Source organism: Budorcas taxicolor, chromosome 8 (genome assembly GCF_023091745.1).
Source record: "Budorcas taxicolor isolate Tak-1 chromosome 8, Takin1.1, whole genome shotgun sequence".
In the NCBI taxonomy this organism is placed as follows: Eukaryota; Metazoa; Chordata; class Mammalia; order Artiodactyla; family Bovidae; genus Budorcas; species Budorcas taxicolor.
The window spans coordinates 60384942-60405935 of record NC_068917.1 but is presented as its reverse complement, the minus strand read 5'-3'; the positions used below and the strand labels follow the sequence as shown (position 1 = coordinate 60405935).

Here is a 20994-nt window from a genome sequence, read left to right as displayed (position 1 = left end):
AAGTCTTTGATTTGATTTAAACAGAAATTTCATTGTGTGTAGTGTGTGGTTCCTTATGTCGGCTCTTGACAGCCATTCAGAAGCAGGTTATTAAATGTCTTGCCTTGCGTAAGTGCAAGAACTTTTGGAATAGCTTCTTGGCACAGTCACAAAAATATCAGTGACTATCCTGTTAGAATGGGAAAATTTTTTCCCGGTGTTTCCATAGGCTGTTTCACAAGATTTTCCTGTCATCACTGTCTGTATTCTGAACAACTCTAGTTTACGACTACTTTGGTTTTAGGAATTACAATTCTATAATTTGCCAGTGATTAAAATCCTTAGAGTCATTCAGATCCCCATGTCAAAGATTCTGGCATGAGAGGAAAATCATAGAAGAAATGAATGCTGATCAAACTCTAGTTGATAAAAATAAACATTAGAGTAAACCGTGAAGTCAGTAGTGAGTTATACTTTATTTTCTGAACTTTAAATAGGAAAAAACACACAGACATGTAGTCATGTGTAAGCAACACTGCCTGGTGCACTTTTTATTGAATCGTAATGTTATTTTAATCACCAGTAAAATCCCAGAGCAAATGCATATCTGCATCACACTCCATAACAAGAGAGGCAAAGGAAACCAGCTTTCTTTTTTTTTCCCCCCAGTTTGATTAGAAAGTTTTTCTCCATCCAGGCTCCAGTGGAAGCATTTGCTACCTAAAAGCACTAGACTTTATAGCAATGTTTGAAATATCAAAGGTGAAAATAAACATATGGACAGGCTCCCAAACTCCAAATTTGCTCAGCCTGACAAAACAGATAATAATGTGCCTTTTAAATATGTGAAAAGTAAGAGGATATTTGTAAAAAGCTATTTACTTCATTCAACAAACATTCACTATGTACAGGTCACTGAGGTGCCATTTGAGGGATGTAACTGCACTATGGATAACATTTATTGAGGACATTTGTTGGCACACAGTAGTATGTCAGGTACTTCTTACTCCATTTGCCATATTTTATTTTAAAATAATAATACATGGTATCTATCCTGATGGAACTGCATCAAGGGCCAGATTTAGGGTGAGGTGAAGTCTGAAAGTTTAAGGTGATGCCAGAAATTTCAGTGATCAAGATAAGTCACATTTTACTACAATATTTAAAATATCAAATTGGAAGCAGCTTAAATGTCCATCAGCAGAGGAATGGATAAGGAAGATGTGGTATGTATATACAATGGACTATTACCCATAAAAAAAGAATGAAATTGTGCCATTTGCAGAGATGTGGATGGACCTAGAAAGTGTCATACAGAGTGAAGTAAGTCGGAAAGAGAAAAATTATTATAGATTAACACATACATATATGTGGAATCTAGAAAAATGGTATAGGTGAAATTATTTGCATGATAGAAATAGAGACACCTGAAACCTAACAGCTCTATGCTAATTACGGAATACTTGGTGCTGATTCAGATAACATTTGGAGGATTTACAGAATCTAGAATATGTACTCCTGATTGGGGTTCTTTGCTTCCTAATTAACTGCCTCTGGATTAAGGGTTCTGAAGTAGGGTTCATGCTAACTCAGCAACCAGGGAGACTGACATTAACCTACATGCACATATGGAACACTGATTTTATTGAAGTCTCTTCCTTCACCTCTTTAACCAGACAGCAACCTGAAACCCAAGTAGAACCCTGTTCTTTACAAGGTGATGTGTTGAAAGAGGGTAGGTGTCTCCAAGGGAGAAGGTCAGGATTGACACTTGAGCTTGGGTGGACAACAGGGGCCCACCCAGGAGGAGTCAGGAAAAAAGCAAGAAGGCCTGCACTGACTTTTGACTCCCGCTAAGTGTTGCAAAGAGTTGGACATGACTGAGTGGCTGAACTGAAGTGTTTTTAAATCAGTATTTCCCAATCTTCTTCAGGTTGTGGCACATACAGAAAAGGAAAAATGCATTAGATGTAATGGGGGAACACAGAAGGCTCTTGAGAGTCCCTTGGACAGCAAGGAGATCCAACCAGTCAATCCTAAAGGAAATCACCCTGAACATTCATTGAAAGGACTGATGCTAAAGCTGAAGCTCCAATACTTAAGCTACCTGATTCAAAGAGCCAGCTCACTGGAAAAGATCCTGATGCTGGGAAAGATTGAAAGTGGGAGAAGGGGACAACAGAGAATGAAGTGGTTGGATGATATTGCTGACTCAGTGGACATGGGTTTAAGCCAATTCTGGGAGACAGTGAAGGACAGGGAAGCCTTGCATGCTGCAGTCCATAGGGTTGCAACGAATTGGACACGACTTAGCGACTGAACAATAGGGGTGCTGCTTCATTTGTCTTCTTATCACATCAGTTCTTTTCAGAATAATTTCATGCCAGTTGCCTCTGTTTCTTCACCTTCAGACTCAGGAGGCTTTTAATCCCAGCCATGCCACAGAAACTGCTTTTGACGATGTCACTGATACCCTCCTTACCAAATCCATTGGCCAGTTCTTCATGTTTTTCTTGTTTGACCTCTCAGCAGCTTTTTAACCCATTGATTAACTCTGTCCTAGAAACACTCTCTTTTCTTGACTTTGGAGACAGACAAACAGGTTGCTTCCTGTCTCTCTGGAAGCCAGCTTCTCCTCACTGGCACTCCCTGTTCCTTTACTCCCTCCAGCCACACTTGCCTTCTTTCTGTTTCTGACACATGCCAAATGTGTTCCAGTTTGTCCAGTGCTTTTGTACAAACCATTCTGCCTCCTTGGTTGCCACGTGGAGACTCCTGATCATCCAGTTCACATATCACTATCTCAGAGAGTCTCTGAGCTCATGATCAAAAGTTATCCTCCACCTCATCTACTTCTATTATTAATTTTTTTCATGCATGTGTTTTTGTCTTAAGTCCTTTTTTGTTTGCTATTTTTCTTCCTCCTCAAGACTGTGAACTCCTTAAGAGTAAACTCAATATCTGCCAAACTGAAGATACCTGTAAAGGACTTCCCTGACGGTCCAGTGGTTAAGAATCTGCCTTCCAATGCAGGAGATGCAGGTTTGATCCCTGATTGGGGAACTAAGATCCTATAGGCTATTAAGTCTGTGTTCACCTAACTACTGAGCCTGTGAGCTCTGGAGCCCACACACCATAACTAGAGAAGCCTGGGTGCCCCACCAAAAGACCCTGTGTGCTGCAACTAAGACCTGACACAGCCAAATAAATAAATATGAAGATACAAGTGTGACAACTAACCCCCATGATGGTCTCCTGGTACTCAGGCCCTTGTGTTGCCAGGACTAACTCACGTGACCAATAGAATACTAATACTAAGAAAGTGACAGTATGGGACTTTCTGCTTTGGCCTTTTGAGTGGCTTCCTTTAGGGGAAAGTAGCTGCCATGTTGTGAGGTCACTCAAGTAGCCAGCCCATGGAGTAACACTGAAGCTTCTAACAACCAGCATCAGTTTGCTAGCCATATGAGTGAGTCATCTTAGAAGCAGATCCATAAGGCCCAGTCCAACCTTTGGTTGACTTCAGCCTGCCAGTATCTGACTGCAACCTTGTCAGAGACCCATAAACCAAGCCAGAACTGCCCTGCCAAAAGAAAGAAAGGAAAGAAAGTGAAGTTGCTCAATCGTGTCCAACTCTGTGACCTCATTGAAGATAGACATCTATGGGATGTCTACATGAAAATATGGCCTAGATTTAGAATACTTGTGGTTCTCAAATGTGAGAGTGCATCTGAACCACCTGGAGAGCTTGTTAAAAACTCAGATTTCTATTCCCAGAACCTCATTCGGTCAGTCTGGGGTGGAGTCCACGAATTTACATTTCTAACCAGTTCTCAGATGCTGCTGCTGATGCCTGTCTAGGGACCACACACTTTGAGAAGCCATATTTCTCTAGACGCCTGCTACTCAAAGTGTGGTCCACACACCAGCAGCATCAGTATCTCCTGGGAGCTTGTTAGAAATATAGATTCTCAAACCCCACCCCATTCCTACTGAATCCGAATCCGCATGTTAACATGCTCCCCAGGTGTCTCGTGTGCACACTGAAGTTTAAAAAGCACTGCTGCAGAGGAAAGGTCATATTCCCTTCAACAAGCTGGGCGAGGGCTATATTTGCTGAGCACATGAGGTCGGGCATGGCCCGTGTATATGAGAGAATTCTTCTCTATGGTCAGCCCATTTTGGTTTCATTGATTTTCTCAGGCAGACCCTTTTTTTCACTCATTGATTTTTGCCACAGCTGGAGTCTTCCTCATCAGTTTTCTGCAGATAATTTCAATTCATTTTGAGTCATTTCCTCACCAGCTTGGCATTTCTCCCTTGGCACTAGGCAGTGCAACAAATTGTGCTTGCCTGAGACTGACTGGTTGTGATACTACCGTGGAAAACTGCAAAAAGTTACAGGAATACTGCCCTGTGCAAAAGCCGAGAGGTTTGGATGCCTTCTGGAAAGCCAGGGAATTTGAACCTAGCAAGGCTTGGGGGCCCAGTGATATTCCTGCTGTTTGCTAAGTGAGACGCTGGTGACAAAATGAGCATGTCTGTGGCAATGCTTTAAACACAACTGAAAAATCCCATGCTAACTTGTGGAAGAATGGGCTGCTTTCCACTGGTGATTATGAGACAGAGATGTGGTGACATCAGCTCCTCTAATGTTCAGCCCAAGAATTTTATCTTGTGCCTTGTGTGCTCACACTAAGGCCAAGCTGCTCCCACGAACTTAGGAGGCTGCTGTGTCTGCATTATCACGAGAAAAAATGCTGCTCCTCAAATCTTCTGATACCAAAGTTTCCTCTTCTTTTTTTATGGGTTTTCACATTTTATCCTATTGACTGAAATCACTTGTTAGCTTTATTCCTCTGGGAGTAACACGCTCTCTTTAAGAAGCTTTCTTTCCCCCTTTTTGGTCTTGATGGTTTCCAAACTCTTCAAGTTATACACTTTAAACATGTACAGCTCTTTATATGTCAATCTTATTTCAATAAAAGTGGCTTAAAAAATAAGCCTTTAAATCACAACAGTCATTTAGCAAACATTCTTTGTCTTTAGGTAGACAAACATGATCTCTTTAAGGAGGAGAGACACACTTATTTTCAAAAACTAAGTGTGATGTGTTAAATAAATAGTGCTGAACTTATACAATCATTCAATTTTTTTAGGCAGAGCTTCCCAAATTTTCTTTGTTCACAGCACCACAGCCCCAAAAGAAATATCTAACACTTAAAGGCCACCCACTCCAGTATTCTGGCCTGAAGAATTCCATGAATGGTATAGTCCATGGGGTCACAAAGAGTCAGACACGACTGAGCAACTTTCACTTCACTTCCATTTATTAGTTAGGATCAAACAACTTAATAATACCGTGTCCTATAGACTTGGTAGCCATTTAAACAAATACACATTAAAAAAAAGAAAAAATTTTTCTTAGATGACCATACTTACTAGTGGGATGTATACACCAGTGGGGAACTTCACAATTTCTTACATTTTGGAAGTAAATTGAACACCACCACCCTTCATTTCCTATTCCATAGTGATTTTTCTGATCTAAAGTTAAAAACTATAAATGAGCTCAAGCTGGTAGTTCATACAACGTTTGAAAGTTGCTGGGTACCTCTGTTTTTCCCTTGAAAATGTAAAATATCTCATGGCATCCCAGTGATTTTGTTGGAGCACCCCAGGAGGCATGGCCATGAAATCTTATGTAAATGTGAGATATGCAACTCAAATAACCCTGGAGCCCCACATCGGCCAGTTTCCTCAAGGGCTCAAATTTAGGGACTCAAACACGAATGAAAAAATATAGTTAAAAATAGAAAGTTTTTTCTGATGTTGTTGAGAGGTACTATCCCATTCAAACTTTCACTGATCTTAAGGTTTCTAATATTACAGATAAACAATTTTTATTTTTGTCATAAATTGATTGTGACAAACAGTAAAAAGAACATTATCAGTGAAGTCAGCTTGCTGATTCTTCACAAAGATGAACACTATTGACATTCATCTTTGGGCTGGATGATTCTTTGTTATGGGGACTTCCCTGTGCCATGTAGGATGTTTGGCAGCATCCCTGGCCTCTGCCTTCTAGGTACCAGTATCCAGGCCATCCAGGTCATGACAGCTGAAAAATGTTACCAGATTTGTCTGCGGGGGCTAAATCACCCCCACTGGAGAAGCACTGGTCTATACTCATGTAACTACCACCTTAGCGTAGTCAGATTTAGCAAATACAAACACAAGACACACAGTTAAATGTGAATTTCAGATAACCTTTTTTTCTGATATGCATTGTCCCAAATATTTAACCTAGTTCCCTGTATTTTATCTGGCAGGCTTACATCCCCTCGATTAAGATACGGAATGTTTCCAGAACCCCAGAAGGCCCCTTTGTTCTTTTTCCCAGTCAATACCCACACCCACGGGCCAGCACTATTTTAACTGAAGTCAGTTCTCCTGAGATCCGCAGTCACACCTGCCTGCTGCCTTCAGCGAGCAACCTTTGTAGCTTTTCAGTTTCCCTCACCCTCCGCGACCCGCCAGCTCCTCCTTTAGCTCCCTTTCTGCCTTGCGTGGCCCCCCTGTGCCCCCAGAAACGAGGCGCTGAAGGGGGAGTCGCAAGGGAATGGCATTTACTTTCCTCTCGCCTTTCTCACCTGTTCGGCTGTGACATTCCTGCTACACGCTTTCTGGATTCTTCATCACCACTGAAGGCAGAAATAGGCTGACAAAGACTTCTCTGGAGGGAAGAGAGGGGTTTGGAAGTGATATGAGGACCAGAAGTAGACGAGCGGTCCTCGCCAGTTGACCCAGTGGCTTTTGCGGCTGACTTCGCCTCTAGAATCTTCTTAGTTCCTCCTAAGGTGGTCCCTTTGAGCTCTTGCATCTAACTATGCCTTGTGTCTCATTCTGGAAAGGGGAATAAACTGCGAGTGTCCTCCTTGGTTTTGCTTCTCTCTACCATGCTCATTTTTCTTTTCTTTTTTTGATGTTTGTTCTCATACAGGATTATTTTGTTTTTCTGTACTTAATACGTAAGTATCACATCAGTCACATTTTACAGCTGACTAATAGAACAATTTAGGTAGGGTTGAATTTGCAGAAATTGAGTGAATATTACTGGGAGCTAATATCATGAAAGGGGTAAGGTTTTTTTTTTTTTAATTGAAATACAGTTGATTTACAATGTTAATTTCTGCTGTATAGCAACATGACTTAGTTACACATACATCAATATATAGTCTTTTTCATACTTTATTCCATTATGGTTTATCACAGGATATTGAATATAGTTCTTGTGCTATACAGTAGAACCTTGTTATTTATACATTTTGTATATAATAGTTTGCATCTGCTAATCCCAAACTTTCAAACCATCCCCTCCCACGTCTACCATGCCAATCACAGGTCTATTCTCTATAAATCTGTTTCTGTTTCATGGCTAAGTTCATTTATATCATATTTTAGTCTCCACATTAAGTGACGTCATGTGATATTTCTCTTTCTGACTTCACTTAGTATGATAATCCCTAGGTCCATCCATGTTGCTTCAAATGGCATTATTTCCTTCTTTTTTTATGGCTGGGTAGAACTCATATATCTGTACCATATCTTCTTTATCCTTTCATCTGTCAATGGACATTTAGGTTGTTTCCATATCTTGGCTATTATGAACAGCACTGCTATGAACATAGGGGAGCATCGTGTCTTTCTGAGTTCAAGTTTTGTCTGGATATATGCCCAGGATTGGGATTGCTGGATCATATGGCAACTGTATTTTTAGGGTTTTGTTTTGTTTTAGCTCACATCTTTTTTTAAAATTTATTTTTAATTGGAGTATAATTGCTTTACAATGCTGTGTTAGTTTCTGCTGTACAATGTGAATCAGTATAGGTATACATATATCTCCATCCTCTTGAGCCTCCTTGCCATCCCTGTTTTTAGTTTTGTGAGGAACCTCTATACTGTTTTCCATTGTGGCTACACTATTTACATTCCCACCAACAGTGTAAGAGGGTTCCCTTTCCTCCACACCCTGTCCACATTTGTTATTTGTAGATTTCTTAATGATGACCATTCTGACCAGTGTGAGATGGTACGAGTTAAGATTCTGACACCAAGAAGTGAGCCATGACCTTTGCTGGGTGGATGTTAGTCAGGGAAGTTTCCAGAGAAGGTACAGCTTTAACTCAGATTTTGCTAAATGGTTATAACTGAAGAAGTGTGTTCTGGGTTGAATTAAGGAAGTTCAGAGGAAAGGTGAATATTGTAGTATGATTCTGTAACAGGAAGAGGGTGGAGCAAGGTTATCCTTGACTGAAACGGTGGGTAGGGTAGAATGGAGATGCGATGGAGTAAGGATGAGGGCTTCCACATTTTCTGTGGGTCACAGGGAACCAACAAAACCTGGTCCAGTTTTTGTTTTAGACAGCTCTGTTTAGGTGGACTAGAGACAAGGGTCAGTTTGGAGACTTACAGTTTAGGGCAAAGGGGTCAGCTTTTCACCTCAAAGTATAAATTTGTGTACACCCATTGTTGTTTTTCAGTCATAAGTTGTGCCCAACTCTTTGCCACCCCATGGACCGCAGCATGCCAGGCCTCCCTGCCTCTCACTGTCTCCCAGAGTTTGCCCAAGCTCTTGTCTATTGAATTGGTAATACTATGCAACAATGTCATCCTCCTCAGCCCTCCTCTCCTTTTGCCTTCTGTCTTTCCCAGCATCAGGGTCTTTTCCAATGACTTGGTTCTTCACATCACGTGGCCAAAGTATTGGAGCTTCACCATCACCCAGAGCTCTAGTTGGCATTAGCTGTGGTGAGATGGGAGTTTTACTGAGGCAGTGAGGAAAAAACTGCCTGATATTTTGAGATAGTGGGTACTGCCAGGGAGTTCAGGCTTATTGGAAGGGGTGTGCCTCACAGCGGCGGGGTGGTGGGGGCTGCGTTTGGCAGCTTTCAGCCACTGAACACATGAAATTGGAGCAGGGAGGCACGAGTGGGATTAAAGAAAGGGCGGAGAGGACAAAGATGGCTCACATCATGAATCAGCCTGGGGTTGATGGCAGCCATATTGATGGGGGTTGTGCTACCGTGGGACTGTTGAGTAGTCTCAGAAACCAGAGTTACAAAGGTGTGACATCTCCTGAACATTCGTCCTTGTTCTTATTCTCGTCAATGTGTCCAGGAAGGAGTCTGAGATTGAGAGAACTAGTTTGGAGAGTAAGTAATCAAGCATTTATGGTGGCAGTCCCCTGTGGTGCCTCATTTGATTATAGAAGCAAGAGGCAGTAGTTTACAATTGCAAAGCACAAGGCTTCACTCCCAGAAAGGCCTGACTTCCTGGTAGGGGGAAAATGAGCTAGCAGGTTAGAGAGGTCACAAGGGAAGTTACCCCATAGCATGGAAAACTGAAAAAATGACTTGTTATATCCCTTGTCATAGGTCTAGTTTGTTTAAAATCAAATCCATCTGTTCATTTCACACCCTTTGTCTTACTTCCTTGCTCCAGTCCATAGTGGATTACTCCATTACTTTAAAAACTGGCTTTTGTGCAGCGACTATGTTGGTGTTGGGGGTGGTGTGGAAGTTGTTAATCTTGTATAAAGCAACACAATAAATTGTTTCAAGATTTCCAGAAAAAAAAACCAACAACAAAAAAAATAAAAACTGGCTGCCCTTACAATAAGCTAATAACTTATTTTGTGGTTAAATGTATCAGGATATTCTGGAACATGACCAATACTTATTTTCTCTCTCTCTGTCTCTCAAATGAACTTCTTAGTTCATTTAGTGTGGCACATTGGCTGAGAAAAAAATTTTTACATCTCCTTCACAAAGCACACTGTTTACAGGTTCTGAAGTGACGCAGCTAGGGGAAAAGATTTCTGTCATTCGACCAGGCCTTCCTCTCCTGGTGTAACCTACAGACAATCATTTGCCTCTCATGTGCCATACATTACAAAAGACTTCCTGGCTCAATTGATTCCATTTATGATCTCCAAATCTTAATTTCAAATGAAGCTTGCTCCTTTTCAGAAAAGAATTATCTTCTATGCAATAAACCAGAGTCCCCTGAGGCATGCATTTGAGATGTATTGATTCCCTTAAGGTCTTCTAACCCATTAAAATATGTACAGTATTTCTGGTTAACTAATGGATCATTGGAAAAATGGGATTGCATGCAAGATATAATTCAAAGAAATGAACTGGGGGTTGTTGGCCAATCCATTCATGGAACATTTGCTGATTGGGAAAATATTTTATTTTTTTTGGCTTAATCCTTTGCCAGACCACACAAACTAGAGAAAGTTGTTATTTTTGATTTGTTGGACCTAATTCTGAAGACACAGCAGCAATGGAATTTGTGATTTTGTCACTGCTGCTGATTAAGAAATGACTGGCTGGCGTTTAAACTCGGTTGGATCTGCACAGTTTGTGGATATTCCTTCCTTGTTGAGTGCAAGCTATTGCAAGATGTTATCTTGCATTCGCTCCTATCTTCTGAACGGCCAAACATTTTGGAAATGTAATATTTATGAAATCGGATATTAAAATGGCAAGTGGTTTAAAGCTAAGGAATGGGTGTTGAAAGATCCCAGCACAGGCGCTCACAGTAATTTTAACATTTTTCATTACTGAGGTAATTAAAAAATTCCTTAGGGCTGAATTATAGTAAAATTTTATGTATCTTCCTACTAAGCATAAACTAATTTTCTTTCCCACTGGACAGCCTTAATTTAAGTAGGAAATATTTTTAATCCTATCTCATTTATTCATATTATGAAAAATTACAAGCCTTACTAATTTTATTCAACATTATTTCTTTCTAAATATTCTTAGATTCAGTAACTGATATGCATTTAGTATTAAAGTTTAAGCAGAAAGGAAAGATGGAATTTTTGTCTCACCAGCGACCTTTCCTAGTTCATTTCTAATTCTCGGGTTTTCTCAGAAAAGTCACAGGTCTGAACACAGTGTTTAAGTCCCTGAAAGTCATGAAAATATTTCCATACATTTTTCTTTTAGCTTTGTAATTGAGGAATGTACAAAATGCTGTGTGATCTTGGAAAAGTCCTTAACTTATCTAAAAAATTTAATGAACTATATTCTCTTCCTTACTTAATTCCTGAAGCAGCAAGTGAAATGCTGGGTCAAGCCCTTTGACTCTTTCAAGCCACAAGGTGCCATTTTGTATCTTATGGTTCTAGTGGTATGAATTTTAGCGTTCACTTTTCTGACACTTACAGAAACAGAGAAGTGAATGTAGCATACAAGAATTGGTGCAGAATCTGATTAAAAGCTGTTATGTCTGGCTCAGGTGGTAGAGAATCTGCCTGCAATGCAAGAGACCCAGGTTCAATCCATTTTCAGGAAGAGCCCCTGCAGAAGGGAACGGCAACCCACTCCAGTATTCTAGCCTGGAAAAACCCATGGACAGAGGAGGTTGGCAGGGTACAGTCCATGGGGTCACAAAGAGTCAGACAAGACTGAATGACTAATACAATAACAATATGTCTAGAAATGACAAGAAGGAACTGAAGACATTCACTCATGGAGCAATAATATTCCACAATGGCTTATCCATTTGAAATTTATGCCCAAGAGAAGTGCAATGACAGAGGCAGGGAAGAGGGAGGTTGAAAAGAAAACACTATTCTCAGTGCTTGGGCCGAATCTTTGTGAAAACTTAAGACCTGGGAGAAGCTTTGAACTTCTCAGAGATGGCTTGGGCAGCAGGGAATGTAACATCCATTGCCAGCTTAGGAGTAGAAGGAAGAGCTGCCATTTCTTCCAAGCCTCCCCACTGCAAGGTGCTGGCCATTATGGGGTGGGTTTCACAAGCATCACCTCCTGTGACCCTTACAACTGCTTGCACTACAACAGATAAAGAGAGAGAGTGTTCCGACAAGGTTGCATGGTTCAGTTCCTATTGCTCATAAGATGTAAAGTGTGGTTATAAATGGAAGACCTTTTCTCTTGCTTTTTCTACTGTGTATCATTGCCGTCCTTAGAGATTTGCTGTGGGTATGCATGTGGTGTCCATTCCACCCTTCTCACCCCATAACTATCCCAGGGGTTTTCAAAACTAGCTCTGCAGGAGAATCTAATAAGCAGATGCTGGGGTCTTTGCTCATACCTGTTCAGTTGGAAACTTCTCTGGTGGGAATACATGGGTAATGTCTGGTTTATACAAGGGGTTATTTGTATTTTATTTAAGGGGCCGAAGTCAGCCAGTATATATGGAGGATTATTATGGGCTCACTTAAAAACACATTCTGTCTTTAAGGCTCATGGTCATTGAAACAAGCCTTGGGGATAGAAACAAACACAAATAATAAACTTTACAATTATACAACCAGCAAGTGAAAGAGACAATTTAAAGGAGAGATCTTGCGATCTTGCTTGAACCTTTCTGATTTCTATTGGGTGAATCTCTCCTTCCTGTCTTCCAGTACCGTAGACTGTATTCTGCTTAAATCAAATCCGAAAATCCCAGAATCCCAAAAGTTCCACACCAAAGCATATTCCTTTTCCCCATTAGAGGGCTTCCTTTTTGCTTACCTTTGTGCATACCTGATGTGCTAATGAGCTGAAAAAGAAAGCATCATAACACTACTTCTGGAGGCATTGGGAAATTTTGTAGATACTACACAGTCCTTCCAGCCTTATCTAGCTCAGAGAAATGGGAGGTGTTTCTGCTTCAGTTTTTCTGATCTGTGAAGAGCAGGTGCTTCCTAATCTTTAGGAAGTGATTGGCAATTAGCCTTCCTGGAATATATTTTTTAAAACCATGCCTAGCTTAAGTTTTTGGCAATAACTATCATTTAGGAATGGGATTCATTAACTAGGAATTCTGCTTGTGTCTCTGGCACTTACTCTGCTCAACACCCTTTGCTGTGTGGGCCCCTGTAACCCTAAGGCTGGTCCCAACCTTCTTAAGAGCTGAGGTGAGGGTGTAATTATCCTGATATTATGGTGCTATCAGCTTAATCATTACCATCTAGACTGTGTTGTCCAAAAATTTATACTTTGTGTCATTTTTTTTCTGGGGTGGGGGGGCAGCTTATCAGATTTTAGTTCCCTGACCAGGAATGGAACCTGGGCCCTTAGCAGTGAGAGTGCAGAGTCCTAACCACTGGACCACCAGGGAATTCCCTGTATTTTTTTCAAGTGATAGTCTGTAGATGCAACTGACAAGAGTACCCTGGTTCCTATTTCCATACTGATCTTCTCAAATAGAACCACTTTAAGAAAGCAGCTGACTCTGACTCTCTGCTGTTTATCCACCTGCACTATTTAACTCCAAATGAGTTTTTCTGCTTCTCACCTCAGCTTACTTTTGTAGGCTGTCTGTTCCTCCTTTCTTCAAAAGTGCGATTCAGACAGCTGTGGAAAAGTGTCTTCCAGTTTATCTGTTTGCATGTCTGGTTGCTAGATCATGAAATCCCCAGCAGCAAGGGATTTGCTGAGCAGTGGTCTCATTCACTTTTGTGCCATGCCTGGCACAGAGTAGGTCTTTTGTAAATTAATATAAACAAAAATGTGTGAGTGGGTACAGTGACTAGTTGTTTCTTTAATCATTTTAATTTCCTTCTCTTGTCTTTTCTAACTCTTTTAGGTTGAACCTGTATGACTTAGTAATAAGGAAAAAAAATATTTAAATTAAAATATGGGTGTTTATGTTTAATTCTATGAAAGTGTTAGGGGAAGCACACTGATTGAAATCGCCCACCCTGGCCAGGCACCATAGTAACTATTTGCATGAGTTGTTTTACGACAGGAGGTCCTGGTAAGGAACATGGAACTAATAAGCCTCCACCAACTGGAAGAGTTCAGGAAAGGTCACAATGAGACACCACATGTCTGACCACCTCTCAGAATTCTCCTATCTGGCATCCATCTTTGCTGAACAAGGCGTGCACCACCAGGAAGGACTCTGAGTCAGAATGATTGGCTAAACACAACCGAAAACTAATCCCATCACCATAAAACCTGAGACTGCAAGCCATGTGGCAGAGCTGTTCTGGGTTCCCTTATCCTACTGCTCTCCACCCAGGTGCCCTTTCCCAATAAAATCTCTTGCTTTGTCAGCACATGTGTCTCCTCTGACAATTCATTTCCGAGTGAAAGACAAGAACCCAGTTTCGGGCCCTGGAACGGGGTCCTCCTTCCTATAAGAAAAGCACTTCCACTGCTATATTAAATCATTAACTTTTTAAAAAGAAGTCTAGACAAAGCATAAAGCAGCCGTGTGGGCATGTTTTACAGATGTTTATATTATTTGTTGAAATACATTTGACTGTGCACAAGCACATGGTCCTGTTTGAAATAAACAGTCTCTCTGTGCTCGCCCAAAGATTTCAACCTGCTACCCATTCCTTTTTGATTTTTCTTTCCAACTTTCCTATCCCATCACTTAAAACTGTTTGGTGTAGCCCTAAACCCTTAAACGGAAATTATTGAATGCTAATAATTTCTGGTAAGCAATTTAGAAGACGTTTAAGTCACTAATATATATGTGATTCCCCTTTTTATTGCAATTTGCAGGGAAAGTGCTACAGAGTGATATGTGGCAATAACAAATTCAGAAGGAAGGGAATATGAAATTCAGCGAGCAGCGTGAATGATTTGCTGTTAGCATGGGGCCCAATAACACTACAAAGCTATAAACTCTGTCGATCTAGATTGCCCAGTTAGGTGGCAGAGATGCAATTTGTCTTTTCTGAAGCCGCCTGCTGTTTGCTAGCTCCATCTCCTGTCACAGCCTATTAGCTCCCCAAGAAAATTGGTGGGAAATTGCCTGCAGATTGTAGGAAATTGCATCTCCAGGCCCTGGAAAAAATGTAGGATAGCACAACACTGACCCTCCCAGAGCAGCTATTAATACAGCAAAGAGTGACCTTTGACTCGCCGGGAAACGACTTTGCTATTTGCTGAATAAAGTCTGTATTATGTGTGGCTGAAGGAAGGTGCAAATGATTATCCTGGGGAGGCTTGCAACCAACCTGCTTTTAAAAGTCTAAATATTAGTTAGATTTGTTTTTTGTTTGTTTATTTGTTTGTTTTAGGTGCAGAGGGTTTGAGTGCTATGGCTCTGCGGGGAGAAAACGGTCTAGTTGGCTTGTTTTTGAAAGCACCTTTTCCCTGAGTTAAAAAGAAGTAAATCATCTCAAGGAAATGCTCATGAAGCTCTCAGGCAAGAATCCAGGAAGTGAATCTTTCAAAGATAAGATTAAAAGACAAAGATGAGCCCATCAGGGCCCTGGTTTGTTTTCCCCTTGGTGCTGCTGCGCATACACCTGGGGCTTCCCTGCCCCTCTTCCTAATTGCGTTTTACAGTTCCGTCTATTTCCACTCACTTCTGAATTATTTTCTTTATAGACCATCCCCAGAAGTTCAGACATCAAGATAATTCAGTGTTCCACAGGGGTACATATTGTGCATATTTTAAGCATCATTAACTTTATGTTACAAAAAAAAAAAAAATCAAGATCCTGACATGGTATTTACAGGCTTGCAGTTCTACCTAGAAGGATCTGAGCTCCCATTTACAAGCTGTAGCTTTGGAGAGGAAGAATAGCAGTTTAGCTGCTCAGAATGAGTCAGATGCCCTCACAACCTCCGAATCCTAAACATTGTCCCCTATTCCCACCCTCTCCCTCATCGCTGGCTTGGTCATATTTAGTGCTCTTGGGAGCGAAATGAGATGGCAGGACACAGATCGTCATCGCTATAAAGTAAGATCTAAGCCATATTAACAAAGAGAAACCCCGTACAGGGAGAACAAACACCAATGGTAGCTCCAAATTTTTACATGACAGAATGTATTGCCCATTCACTCATGTGCTTTTAATTTAAGATCAAAATTGCTGTTTGACACCTTAGCTTCCCTTTCCTTGTAAACTGCACTGTTACTCCCTTTATGATTTGTGCAGATTAAAAAAAAAAAGAGTCTCTTCTCATCTCTTTGCAGGGTTGAGAGGTATTTTTTAGATCTGCTGCCTTTTTACATTTGTTTCTTACTTCTAGAGAGAGAAGTATTGGACACTAGGTTGTATCAGAGTGCACTGAATTTAGACTGAAATTTTCTTTTTTTTTTTTTTTTTAGACTGAAAATTTCCGAGCTTTTGAATGGGCTCTGATGCTCTACCTGTATGGTCTTGGGTGATTTTTTTTTAAGCTTCTTGAGTCTGAGTTTCACACTCCAGAAAACAACGGATGTTCTTTAAGAACCCTTTGAGATTTAAATTCTGTGATAAAGGGTAAAGACCTGGAGATTGAAAACTGAGCTGCTGCTCTTCTTCCTACCTACTTGTGGGCTTTTCTTTGACTGATTGTTCTTGAAGAAAGGGTTCTGCTTGGTCAAAGAATATATTTTGGAGTCTACAAGCGCCCAGTATGCAACTGGCTAGCTTATCAAACATTGTATATCAAGTGAATACTTGCTTATGACTCTTAGAAGAGCCTGAAGAAGTTCTTAAGACATGATCCCTGGGGGTATACTGACTACCAGGGTGAGTGGATATTACGTGGCAGAAGGCCCATCACAGGACAGCTGCTAGACAGTGGAACTTAGGTATAGAGTCCATATGTATGTAGCCCCACATTATAGGATATGGGAAGGAATATCAACTGAGGTCCTGTTAACTTGAAAATATTACATTAAGTAAAAAAAGAAAGACAAAAGTTACATACTATATAATACCATTTGTAGGATGTATTTCATACATCCATAAAGACAAAAGCAGATTAGCGGTTGCCAGACCGCTAATGATATGCAGGATGGGATAACAGGGAGTGGCTGTGTTATGGTTTTGGGTTTTCACTTTAGGGAGATGAGCATGTTTTAGAACTAGATAGAGGTGATGGTTGAACAACTTTGTGAATGTACTTAGTGACACTGAATTGTACATTTTTAAATGGTTGATTTTACGTTGTGTGAATTTTACCTCAATCAAAGAGAAAAGTCTACCTAAATTGAGAAATCGGAGAAGGCAATGGCACCCCACTCCAGTACTCTTGCCTGGAAAATCCCATGGATGGAGGAGCCTGGTAGGCTGCAGTCCATGGGACCGCTAAGAGTCGGACACGACAAAGCAACTTCACTTTCACTTTTCACTTTCATGCATTGGAGAAGGAAATGGCAACCCACTCCAGTGTTCTTGCCTGGAGAATCCCAGGGACGGCGGAGCCTGGTGGGCTGCCATCTATGGGGTCACAAAGAGTTGGACACGACTGAAGTGACTTAGCAGCAACTTAGCAAATTAGAAATAAAGGAACAAATGCCAGATGATATAATTACTTAAAATTTAAAAGAGAGATTTTAGCCCAGACAATATCTTGCCACAACACAAATCACCCTATAACCCTTCTTATTGGCCTTTTCCCACTCTAATCTTTGACCATAATGATGATTTGAGAAATGACTGGAAGTTCTGATGTACCAGAACTCTAAATAACCCCACAGCTTCAAAAGCCAATGCTAGGACTGATTGTGCAATATTTCCATATTCAGACAATTTGTGAATATCATTTTTCCTACATATTCTGTCAAAATCCAATTCAGGTGCCATATCTTTTTAAAAAGGTTTCCAATTTGAGCTGAAAGAGATCTCTGCCTCCTCTGATGAATGGCATCTGCCGACCTTTTTAGGGCTTTACTCACTTCCTATCTGATTTGATTGTGGTTGCTTATTTTTCCAACATGCTTTACCTCCCTTACTGGAGGCCAGAATCACAGCTCCCTCAACTTTGTGTCCTCCCAGACAGCAGGGCAGTACATACTCAGCAAACATTTGAGCTCTGGCTCTTATTTTCTTCTCTACCCGGAATGTGCTTTGTCGAATTCCACAGCAGTTTCTTCCTTCCTTCTACTTAGCTGCTGGGTTTTTTAAGAGAAGCTCCCATTCCCTATTCTCAGTTGAGATTCAGAGTGGGTGAAACGCCTTCTGGTATGATGCCACCCCTCCAGCCAGCTTCACGGGTGGTCCTATCAGCATATTCCGTATCTGAGAATCCTTCTACAGATATGGCAGACTTGGGCCCATGTAAACCTGAAGCCAAGGGCTTCCCAGCTGGCTCAGTGGTAAAGAACCCATCTGCCAAGCAGGAGATGTGGGTTTAATCCCTGGGTAGGGAAGATCCCCTGGAGAAGGAAATGGCAACACCCACTCCAGTATTTTTGCCTGAAAAGATCCCATGGACAGAGAGAGGAACCTGGATGGGTAAAGCCCATGGGGTCGCAAAGAGTCAGACATGACTGAGTGACTGAACAAGACCTGAAGCTGAAGGTGACCATTTGCCATGGTGTGGGGAGAGCTTGCCTGGGAATAAAGCTAACAAGAAGAAAAGCAGGCCGGGCAGTGAAGAGAGACTGATTCTGGGAATGCTGTTTGGATACCAGGATTCCAGCAATGGGGAGCCAAGTTTGCCCTGGAGTTTTCAGTTCAATTAGCCAACTTTCCCCTCTTTTTTGCTGAGACCGTTAGAGTTGGGTTTCTTCCTCTTGTCTTTGGTTTTTTTTTTTTAATTGGTGAGATAATATTTATTTATTTATTTATTTATTTTTTACTTTATTTTGCTTTTACTGTATTGGTTTTGCCATATATTGACATGAATCAGCCACAGGTGTTCATGAGTTCCCAATCCTGAACCCCCCTCCCACCTCCCAACTCATATCATCTCTCTGGATCATCCCCGTGCACCAGCCCCAAGCTTCCCGTATCCTTCCTCTTGTCTTTGAAAGACTCTTGTCCAGTGTATTCTTGGTATCTCTTCACTGTGTTCAAACCATCTTGCAAGGCTTGGGTAAAATCAGATGTTCTCTGGGAAGCCCTCACATCTCTTCTTATATTTTTATTTATTCATCCTGCTATTTATGATACTACTTTGAACAGAGATTTATTGAGCATTAGAACAAAAGTAGATATGTAAAAGAATAAGGTTGTTTTTGCTTTTAGGGAGTGATATTTAAAGAAAATCTTATATTTAGGCAATTTTATATAGTTTATATCTCCCTTAATCCTTATATTAGTCTTCTGAGGTGAATACTGCCACCTGTATTTTATAGATGGTAAAACTGGGAATCAGAGGTTATACAGTTACTCAGTTGCATAAGCCCATGGTTTGAACATTTGGACTCCAACTTGAAATTCTGTTTCCTTTGTCCTTCCAATGCAGTTTGTCTTACATTTATGTATTTTTTGTCTTCTCCACTAGACTCTGGGTCCTGTAAGGGCAGGAACTGCGGCTTCCTTATTTTTCACCCATATATTTTAGCAGAGTCTCTTGATGATAGAATTCAGGTTTTTGGTTTTTTTTTGGTATTTTGATGGATAGCTGAGTGAATAATTTGTGTTCTCTGAAACCCAAACCAGAATTCACATCTCCAGTTTCAAGGGAGCTGGAAATGCCATACTGCTGTTTCTGAAGCTCAGAATACTATACAATCATCTATTTCCTCTGAGCGGTCACCCCACAACACAACCATCTGTGGAGCCACTAGGACTCACAGTCAATGAAGATTTACCATTTTAACTTGAGGACCATTCACTTGCAAAGTCATAGCTATAAAATTTTCAAAATGAAATATTTTAAACATATTGTTTGAGATTATGGTCCCTTTCCATGCAAACATTCTTTCCACTGTTCTTTCTCTTGCATAGGGTCACATTAGAAAGGCCATAAGTATTGTGGACCCAGCTAAGAGGAGTTGAGTTGGGGTAGAATTTAGTGAGATGTGTTTATTTGTTTCACAGTCACTTCCAGAAGTGTAGTGGGTGTTTATTTAGGAGAATTAGCCTAGGTGTTCAGCTGCGGGAAGGCTTCCAGGAACTCTCCCATTGCCAGTTGGCTACTTAGTGTTGTGCTGTGAAGGTGTGGGAAAGGAGTTACCTTGCAACAAGAATGCATTTCATAGCCCAGCACTGTGAGAATATGAGAAGTGTAGGAAAAACAAAATTGGAAGCATATTGAGTCAGAAATTGGCATGGAAAATGTGTCTCATCATCAGCTCTTAATAGAAAATTTTATTCTCATCAGAGTCTAGTAATTGTTATGCAGGTCAAGAAGCAACAGTTAGAACTGGACATAGAACAATGGACTGGTTCCACATCCATACATGACTACTGGAAAAATGACAAACCTAGACACCATATTAAAAGAGCAGAGACATTACTTTGCTGACAAAGGTCTGTAGAGTCAAAGCCGTGGTTTTTCCAGTAGTTGTGTATGGATGTGAGAGTTGGACCATAACGAAGGCTGAGCGTGGGAGAATTGATGCTTTTGAACTGTGGTGTTGGGGACTATCCTTGAGAGTCCCTTGGACTGCAAGGAGATCCAACTAGTAAATCCTAAAGGAGATCAGTCCTGAATATTCACTGGAAAGTTCAGCTGAAGCTGAACTCCAATACTTTGGCCACCTGATGTGAAGAGCTGACTTATTTGAAAACACCCTGATGCTGGGAAAGATTGAGGGCAGGAGGAGAAGGGGATGACAGAGGACGAGATGGCTGAATACCATCACCAACTCAATGGACATGAGTTTGAACAAGCTCCAGGAGTTGGTGAAGGACAGGGAAGCCTGGCGTGCTGCCATCCATAGGGTCACAAAGAGTCGGACACAACTGAGCAACTGAACTGACTGAAAGCCTACTAAATGGAAGTTCTTTCCTCTCAGGAATAACTTGATGATATAACATGCACAGTTACAAAGACACTGTAATTTTTTTTTGTAAAGGGAATTGAGGAAAACACAAAATCGGTATAGTCCCTTGCAAGGGACCCATGGGAGTGAGGGACCTAAAGCTAAAGTTTCATTCCTTTCATGGTAAATCTGCCTCAGAAAATGTCTTTCAATATTGTTGTTGTGTGAAGTGATGGTCAGGGTGCAGACAAAAAATGTGGGAAAAAATATGATGGAAGTGTGGCATAGAGGTTAAAATGTGAGTATTTTACGTGTTTTGTGACTTTGTGATATTTTCCATTAAAAAATTAGCAATGTGTTGTGACTTTTTTTCAT

The 20994-nt window shown here is 40.9% G+C and overlaps 1 non-coding gene across 1 annotated transcript; it reads right to left on the bottom strand.

The window, feature by feature from the left end:
* Positions 1-13052: 13052 nt before the first annotated feature.
* TRNAE-CUC (transfer RNA glutamic acid (anticodon CUC)) lies at positions 13053-13125 on the bottom strand. Its single transcript has one exon. It is a non-coding gene; the product is annotated as a tRNA-Glu (tRNA).
* Between the last annotated feature and the right edge of the window lie 7869 nt (positions 13126-20994).